Source organism: Hipposideros armiger, unplaced genomic scaffold (genome assembly GCF_001890085.2).
Source record: "Hipposideros armiger isolate ML-2016 unplaced genomic scaffold, ASM189008v1 scaffold_421, whole genome shotgun sequence".
In the NCBI taxonomy this organism is placed as follows: domain Eukaryota; kingdom Metazoa; phylum Chordata; class Mammalia; order Chiroptera; family Hipposideridae; genus Hipposideros; species Hipposideros armiger.
In genome coordinates, this window is record NW_017731771.1 from 88,708 (window position 1) to 98,847 (window position 10,140).

Below are 10,140 nucleotides of genomic sequence, written 5' to 3' on the forward strand. Positions count from 1 at the left end.
ATTTTGAAAGGAAACAGTTGTATGGCTAACTTGGAAATCTCCATGGTGCAACCACTGCAGTCACCTGTGCCAGCACAAATCTCTGACATATCAGCCTGTTCAGGCTGGATCCAACTCTAAAAGCCCCAGCATATTTAAAAATACCCTTTATGGTTGACATATTTTAGGGGAAGAGAGGTGTGCGGTGCTGCCATTAAGGATTTGCTTGCTTGATGGTCTACTTAGTTGTGTACCTACCTGACTTAGGCATGTTTATCCATAAGAAGTCTTTTTCCTGATGAAAAATGTTTACCAAATGCCTTCTGTTTCTTGCCTAACTAGAAGAGCTCAATGTGGGGAGTGCAGGATATACAGTTTGAGGAACCTCCTGAAGCTGACTTGACCCATTACTATCTGTGTCACTTTGAGCAAGTTCCTTGAACTCACTAAGCTTCAGCATACTCCATATAAAATGGGAGTAAGTGGTAATTTCTATTTCAGAAGGTGGTTGTGGAAAGTGTTTGAATGATTAAAAAGTTCCCGGTTTAACTAATACTAACAAGAATACCAATGGACAAATGATAGTTTCTTCAATACATGGTATGGTGTTGGGAAAACTGGATAACCATATGCAGAAGAATGAAATTGGACCCTTATCTTATACCACTCACAAAAATTAACTCGAAATGGGTTAAAGACTTTAATATAAGACCTGGAATCATAAAACCCTTAGAAAACATAGAGAAAGAGTTCCTTAACATTTGACTTGGCAACAATTTTTTTGAATATGACACCAAAATCACAAAAATTAATAAGTGAAACTCCAACAAACTAAAAAGCTCCTGCGCAATAAAAGAAGCAATCAACAAAATGAAAAGTCAACCTATATGGTGGGGCAAAATACTTGCAAATTGTATATCTGATAGAGTGTTAATATCCAAAATATATAAAGAACTCATATAACTCAATAGCAAAAGGGGAAAAAGAGTCACAAAAACAACCCATATTTTAAAAGTAAGCAGAGGAACTGAGTAAATATTTTTCCTTAGACATACAAATGCCCAACACATACATGAAAAGGTGCTCAACATCACTAATTATCAGAGAAATGCAAATCACAACCACAATGATATACCATCTCACATGTATTAGAATGGCTATCATGAAAAAGATAAGGTCTACTAAGTGTTGGAATAGACAACCCTTGTGCGTCATTGATGGGAATGTAAACTGGTGCCGCCACTATAGAAAACAGTATGAAGTTTCCTCAAAGAAATCAAAATTATAACTACCATATGATCCAGCAATCCCACTGTGTATATATCTTTAAAAATATATATATGAAAAGGATGTCAAAGAGATATTTGCACTCCTATGTTCATTGCAGCATTATTCACAGTTATCAAGATATGGAAGCAACCTAAGTGTCTATTAACAGATGAATGAATAAAGAAGATGTGGTTTTTGTACACAATGAAATGTTATTTAGCCAAGAGAAAGAAGGAAATTGTGCCATTTGCCATAACACGAATGGAATTTGAAGGTGTTGTGCTAAGTAAAATAAGTCAGACAGAGAAGGACAGATTTTGTATAATATGGCTTATATGTGGAATCTTTTAAAAAGAAAAAGTCAAACTAAGAAAAAAGGTAGAGTGATGGTTGCCAGGGTCTGAGAATGGAGGAAATAGGAAGATATTGGTCGAGGGGTACAAATTTCCAGCTTTAAAATGAACAATTTCAAAGGACCTAATGTATAGCATGGTGGTTATGGCTAATAATACTATATTTTATACTTGAAAGTTGCTGAGAGTAAATCTTAAGTGTTCTCACCATGAAAAAGAATTTGTAATTGGCTGGCCAAGTGACTCAGTTGGTTAAGAGCTCGCTCAAGAGTGCAAGCTCTGAGCAACAGCGGTTTTATTCCTGGCCCGAGCTGAGCTGCCACTGAGCTGCCAACAGGTGGCAGGATGGCTCAGCTAAAAAAAAAAATTGTAATCATGTGAAGGGATAGAGTTTTAGCTAATGCAGTGGCATATCATTTTGTAGTATATACAGAGGGTGCCAAAACATATACACATTTTTAGAAAGGGAAAAAACTGTATTAAAATTGTAATACTCAATATATACCAGTAACAAAAGATGAATACAAGTCACATTTGACTTCTGCAGTTACAAGAGCTGCTCAAAGTGGTTTCCATCAGTGTCTAAACATTTCTAATTATGGCAAACTACTGCTTGAACATAGATAACATTACTTAAAATGTGTATACATTTTTTGGCACCCCCAGTAGGTATATCAAATTAATATGTATCTTTTAAATTTATACAATGTTAAGTATCAGTTATATTTTAATAAAGCTAGAAAAAATAAATAAATAGTGTCTGACACAGAGTTGAAGCACAGTTGATGTGAGCATTCTCAACATCAGCCTCCAAACAGCAATATTATGGACCTGTCCCATGTGGGTTGTCATATATGTGATCTGATAATCCATTACTTAACTGGACTTCATAGCAAACTTCTAAAAATTTGAATCCTACAGCTTAGTGTTAGCAATAACATTAGATTATTTGGGAAAAAAAGTATAGAGGCTAAGCAGCAACAACTCTAAATTAGTTTCCACTTGACTAAGGTTTTCTAATCTCTATTTTGAGCCCAATTTTGAAAAAAAGAAAAAGATGTTAGATTCATAAAGTTCCTCTCTTGCACCACTAGAGATATCTTTTTAATCATTTAAAGATCCACGTGTAATATCTCTTCTTTAAAAAGTTATGATATCACACAGTGAAATGTGAATCTAAAGCATCAGCTAATTTGTAACTCAGCTCTAGGCTCCTATGGAGTGAGAGAAGCTTTGGAAATGGACGACCTATAATCAGGCTAACTGGTAAAAAACAGCTTGCTAGCCTTTGGATTTTCACTCTGAACCACAATATATTCCCAGTACTTACAGAAATGAACATAGAACTAAGAGAGATGTGTATTTTTGCATACATGCATACTCTCCTGGCCTTTACAATGTCACTTCAGGACTGTATTTAAATATTCAGAAGAGCCAAAGACTACATTCTCACCAAAAATATATGAAGCAAATAAAAATATTTACTCATTCATCTATTTGTTAGGTACTTACTGTATACAAAGATGTTAAAAACTGAAAGCATAACAGCAAATAAGAGCAACAATAAGAGTAAGTCCCCCTACTTTAAGAGAGACTAACAGAATAATGGGAGCTTACTAGTCAACTTAAAAGGAATTGAATTGTGTTCATGCTATAATTTTCTAGTCTCAAAGGGATTGCTTATTCAAATTATGCCTAGATGTTTCCTTTAGTAAATGGAAATGTAAATACAACTCAATTCTTATTCTGATACACAAATTATACTAAATTAAAGTTGCCACATTTGTGTATATGAGTATAAGATCCATATACCTGATCTTTACTTACAAATGGTTGACAAGACCAAAAAGACTTTTTTGTGTCATATCACTGGGGAATAGATATATAATCTTAAGCACAGGTTAATCACCGGTCTTTCCTGCTGTTGTACTGATCATTATTGCAATGGAGATATCTATGTCATATTTAGAAACTACCTGCCTCTTTTGCCATTTAAAAACTACAAAACTGATTCCCCAAAGCCTCATCCCACCACTGGCTCTCAAAGAGTGGTTTCTGGATTTGCAGTGCTGGTATTACCTGGAAACTTGTTAGAAATGGGAATTGGGGGCTCCAGCTACATCTTTTTGAACAATAACCTCTTGGTGTGGGGTCCAGTGATTTGTATTTTAAGATGCTTTGCAGGTGATTCTGAAGTATACCCAAGTTTCAATCTAAAATCATTCCCTTGGATCAATTCTAATCCCAGCATTTACATTTGACTGCACAGACCCACATAGTTAGTAGTTAGTGTGGCTGCAGATCACTTGAAATGTGATTAGTCCAAATTGAGATGTGCAATAAGGGTAAAAACAGTTTAAATTTCAAAGACTTTATGAAAAAAATATAAAATATTTCAATAATATGTTATAACTAATAAATTTGATATTTTAGAGGAGTTTTAGGTTCACAAAAAAATTAAGAGGAAGGTACAGAGATTTCCTATATATCCTTGCCCCCATACATACATATTACCCCCTCCCAACAATCAACATCCCCACCAGAGTGGTACATTTGTTACAACTGATGAATCTATATGACACATCATCACCAAAAGTCCATAATTTCCATTAGGGTTGACTTTTGGTGCTGTGCATTCTCTGGATTTGCAAAAATGTAAAATGACATTTAACCAATATGACTGTATCATACAAAATAGTTTCACTGTCCTGGAAAACCCTCTGCTTGAACTTTTCATCCCTTCCTCCCCTCTAAACTCTGGAAACCACTGATCTTTCTATTGAATATATAATTTTGTCTTTTCCAAAATGTCATATAGTTGAAATCATATAGTATGTAGCCTTTACTGATTGTTTTTGTTTTGCTTTTTACTTGTAATGTACACTTAAGGTTGCTCTATATGTATTCGGGTTTGATGGCTCATTTTTTCTTAGTGCTGAATAATATTCCATTGTCTAGATTACCAGTTTGATTTATCCATTGACTTATGAAAGACATTTTGGTTGCTTCTAAGTTTTTGTAATTAAGTATAAAAGTGCTATAAACATCCATGTACAGATTTTTTGTGTGGACAAAATTTTTAATCCATTTGGGTAAATACCATGGAGTATGATTATGGGATCATATTATAAGTGTATGTTTAGTTTTGTAAGAAACTGCCAAACTGTCTTCCAAAGTATCTCTACCATTTTACATTTCCTAGAACAATGAATGACAGTTTTTATTGTTCCACACCTTTGTCAATATTTAGTGAAAGTGTTCTGGACTTTGGACATTCTAATAGGTGTAGTAACATTTCACTCTGTTGTTTTAATTTGCATTTCTCTAGTGGCATACGATGTGCAACATCTTTTCATGTACTTATTTGCCATCTGTATATCTTCTTTGGTTGAGGTGACTGTTCGGGTCTTTGGCCCATTTTTCATTGGGTTGTTAATTTTCTTATTATTGAGGTTTAAGTGTTGTTTTTATATTTTGAATAACAGTCTTTTATATTTGTATTGCAAGTATTTTATTTTAGTCTTTGGTTTATCTTATATTTTTAATCAATAACACTTTTCCTGTTAATGACATACTGAAATAATTATGTTTTCAATATATTGGGTTGAATAAAGTATATTACTAAAATTGGTTTTACTTTTTTATATTTATGTTTCTTAATATGACTGCTAAAAATTTAAAAAGTTCATATGTGGCTTATATTTTTTATAAATATTATACTTACATTGGACAGAGCTGTCCTCAAGTCTTATGTTTGCCTTTTGAAATATCTCCATTTCATTGTGAGGCATGGTAGAAATAGCAAGAGGGTCAGGGGTTCTGAGATAAGTATTAGAGTAATGCAGTAAAACAAAATTTGAAAATAATTTACTGAAAAAAAATATCATCATATGTTATTGTAGTCAATAAAATCATGCTGAAAAACAAAACACTTGCCCCAAGTCAATTCTACTAGCAAAAGTAAATATTATCACTTATTTTATATTGAATAGCTATATTCAGGAACTGGATATCAAACATTGTCTTTATTTCAAAACTCACATGTTTTACTCTTTCTTCACATGACTGTTTGGCCTGTATGTATAAGACATAACTTTTCATCTTCTCCCTCATATCCTCATGGGTGCATCTGTTTCTTAGTGCCTGGTCCTCTTGCTTTGCCTTAGCAGTTGTCAGCAGTCACGGAGACTTGCTCTCTGGACTGGGGACCCTTCCAGATGCCTGCCTATGGCAACCCAGGAGCTCTGGCTCCTTCTACCACTTGCAGACTTGAATGAAAAGCCACACCATAATGTATGGGATCTGGTTTCTCAGGCAGCTGCCAGTTTAGCCGAGTGACACAGCCAAGAATGCTAGGGAAAGAGGGAGGGGTTTACCTTGGATGGATTTTGATCAATAGGAAACAGAAAATGGCAGGAATGCACAGATATCTCTTCACTCTTCCTTCGTCCCTCCAGCACAGCCATCCAGAGAGACCCTGGCATATGTCCTTCTGTGGTTCATTTTAAACAGAGGCCTGTTGCCCCTGCCACTCCCCTGACACTGTATCCCTGCTTTATGTGCCTGCTCCCATAAACATTTGATTCCAAAAATAGGATGTGAATGCTAGATGGGACAAAGAGAGAATGGAACAAGCAAGAGGCTAATGAACAATGAACAGGTGGTTGCTATCATGGATCAGAGGCTTCATTACATGGACATGATGTGTGGAATGAGGACAGCAAAAGTAGATTTCTTCAGTTTAAAAATATATATACCAATTGGCCCACTTTTGATTATATATTTAGAGGTAAAATAAAGTTCCTCCAATAGGAAGTTTCTCTGACTTATTCTTAGGTCATCTCCTACTCGTTGTAAATGTGACAGGAGAGCTAGCTCATTAGGGCTCTTTAGAGGCTGTGTGGGAAGACTTAGCATCCCATTTTACTTTGCTGCTTGACATTTTTCTCTCTAATGTGTAATCTACTGAGAGAAGCTAATCCTTAACTCATCCTGCTCAGTGGGAAGTAAAGAAATTGCTAATTATATTATTGTGAATCCATGAGAACTGTAAAATTTTGGGAGGTATTTTGTAATGGCATTAATGAGCTAACACCCATTCCTGAGTGTGGTGATATAAAGTTGGAATGTCTACTGACACCTGCCTCATATTTGCACTGGGCATGAAAATTAAGAATACTGAGTAAACATTTCTTCAATTATTTATAAGTGGGTGGGAAACAGTACTGTCACATTTCCATGAGAGCAAAACTAAATGAAACTTCTGAGAGAAGAATCCCAGAATAGCTGAGGAAGGATTTGATATAGCAACATGAATGACTTTTTATTAAGATAAAAGTTACAACCTGGTATTCCCTTTGGCTGAATTCACTAATAGGCAGGTTTCCTTAAGCTTATTCAGTGTTTTTATAAAGTGACTTCCAAAATTTAAAAATTGTCAGGCTGCATATACAAATGCAATCCACATTTCTGACTTCCTTTGAACAAGGATTTGATGAAGCAAGCTGCTCTCACATTCCATGTGGCTTCTGTTAGATGGAGCAGAGAAGCATGCTCTCCCCAATTCACCAGCATCCTTACCTGACCTGCTTCCCTTTTGCCTGCTTGCCACCTGAAGCCATTTATGTTTGTGTTCCCAGTTAAGAATTGCTTCACATTAAAATTGCACCTGAACTTCTGATCAATATGGCAGAGTAGGTAAATGCTGTGCTCACTTCCTCCCATGACCAAAAATTACCACTAAACTATAGAGCAACCACTCTTGAGAACAGCCTGAACAATAGCTGAACAGAAGCCCTATAACTAAGGGTATACTGAACAAGCCACATCAAGACTGATAGGAGAGGTAGAGATGCAGACTGGGTAGGGCCCACACACAGTGCCAGGGTTCCAGTGCCAGGAAGAGAAGTCCCCATAACTTCTGGCTGTGAAAACCTGTGTGATTGTGGCTGAGTGAAATGAAGGGCCCCTGAAGTCCCAGGTGTTTCTTTTAAAGGGCAGTGAGTACATGAATGTACTCACTGATGGACTCACTTAATTATAGACTCACTCACTTTGAGCTCCATGCTGGACAGCAGCTTGAGAAGTGCCAGTGTCAAATGGGGACAAAGTGAATTGTCTGGCTTCAGGCCGTAGGGTCATCTTTCTCACAGAGAGAAATGCTGATGGATCACATTGTTCCTTTGTTAAACCCTCCCCACAACCAGCCTACAGGCACAGGCCAAATCTGAGTCTCCATCAGCCTGGCTAACACCATTTGCCCTGCTGTGGTGATTCCCTGAGGTCCTGCCACATTCACCTTGAGGCCCCACCCAAGTTGCTTCCAGCAGCTTTTCTATACAAATAGCCTGTCTCAGCTCACTTTGGGGACTTTTCTAAAATCTCTCAAAGGTTCACAAATCTCTAACAAGCAGTGGCTTGGCATTCCCCATACTGCTTGCTAAGCAGCCTCAGGCCTCACACTTGTGGCAGCCAGCCACCATTCATAGTTTTGCCTCTACCTGTCATCTCCAAGCCCAGAACAAGGGACAACCATCTGCAGATCACATTGAAACTGATACTATGTGGTACTAGGCTGGGCATAGGCAGTGGCTGATATTGGCCTGTAACAGAGTCCCTCCTAAGAGGTCCCAGAAACAGTACACCTGGTTGCCACCTTCAGATCACACCACAACACCACCCACACACCTTCATAAATGACACACCCAAAGGATGGACTCAGCAGGCACCAGGGCCCCACTAAGGTAAATCATGTTCCATGGGATCTGCCCCCACACAACAGCTCATTTGCTGTCATGGCTAGTCCTCACAGCCAATCATCCTGATGGTCAATCCCTCCCACTGAAGTGCCAACAACAATCAAATCTCAACTACAACAGGAGGACACACGTAACACACACCAGTGTTACCCCTGGAGCACTCAGCTCATGTGACAAGGGAGACTGCGCCACTAGGTGCCACACCTACTACATAAGGCCACTCTATCAAGGCTGGAACACATAACAGCTCTATCTAATACATAGAAACACACATAGGGACTCAGCTAAAATGAGGTGACAAAGAAATGTGTCCCAAATGAAAGAACAGAATAAAATGGAGACAAGCAATTTACCAGATGCACATTTCAAAGCACTGGTTAAAAGAATGCTCAATAAACTTAGGGGAAGAGTAGATAAACTCAGTGAGGACTATAACAAAGAGATTAGCAATTTGGGAAGACAAGGTAGGGGAAGACAAGAAAAGAAGACAGAACAGGAAAAAAGAAAATAAATAAATGAGGATAGTTTAAGGAGCCTCTGTGACAACATCAATCATATCAACATTTGCATCATAGGGGTACCAGAAGGAAAAGAGAGAGAACAAGTAATTGAAAATATATTTGAAGTAATAATGACTAAAATCTTCCCTAACCTGGATAAGTAAATAGAAATACAAGCATAGAAAGAGCAGAGATGCCCAAACAAGATGAACCCAAACAGGTCCACACCAAGACACATCATAATTTAAATGCTAAAGGTTAGAGACAAAGAGAAAATCTTAAAAGCAGTGAGAGAAAAGCAGTTAGTTACCTACAAGGGAGCTCCCATAGACTAGACTGTCAGCTGTTTTTCAACATAAACTTTGCAGGCCAGAAGGGATTAGCATGAACTATTCAAAGTGATTAATTGCAAGGACCTACAACCAAGATAACTCCACCTAGGAAAGCTATCATATAGAATCAAAGGATAGATAAAGTGCTTCCCAGACAAGAAAAAGTTAAAGGAGTTTTATCACCTCCAAACCAGTATTACAAGAAATGTTAAAGGGACTTATTGAAGAAGAAAAAAATGATAAAAAATATGAAAAAATAGCAAAAATTTTATATCTATCAATAATTTCTTTACATGGAAATACATTAAATCCTCTAATCAAAAGACTGGCTGGCCAAATGGATAGAGAAACAAGACCTAGATATATGCTGCCTACAAGAGACCCACTTCAAATTGAAAGACATACAGAGACTGAAAGTAAAGGGATGGAAAAAGATGTTTTATGCAAATAGAAATGAAAACAGCTGGGGTAGCAATATTTACATCAGGCAAAATAGACTAAAACAAAGGCTATAACAAGTGACAAAGAAGGAACCAGTAATTCCACTTCTGACTACTTATCCAAAGAAACACAAAACAGTAACTTGAAAAGACATATGCTTCCTTATGTTCATTGCAGCATTATTTACAACAGCCAAGATATGGAAGCAACCTATATCTCCACTGATAGATAATTGGATAAAGAAGAAGTGGTACATATACACAATGGAATATTACTCTGCCATAAAAAAGAATGAAATCTTGCCATTTGCGACAACATGGATAGACCTAGAGGGTATTATGCTAAGTGAAATAAGTCAGACAGAGAAAGAGAAACACCAACTGATTTCACTTATATGTAAAATCTCAAAAACAAAATAAATGAACAAAACAGAAACAAACTCATAGATAATATTTTGATGGTTACCAGATGGGAGGTGGGAGTTGCAGAGATGAGTGAAAACAGGGAA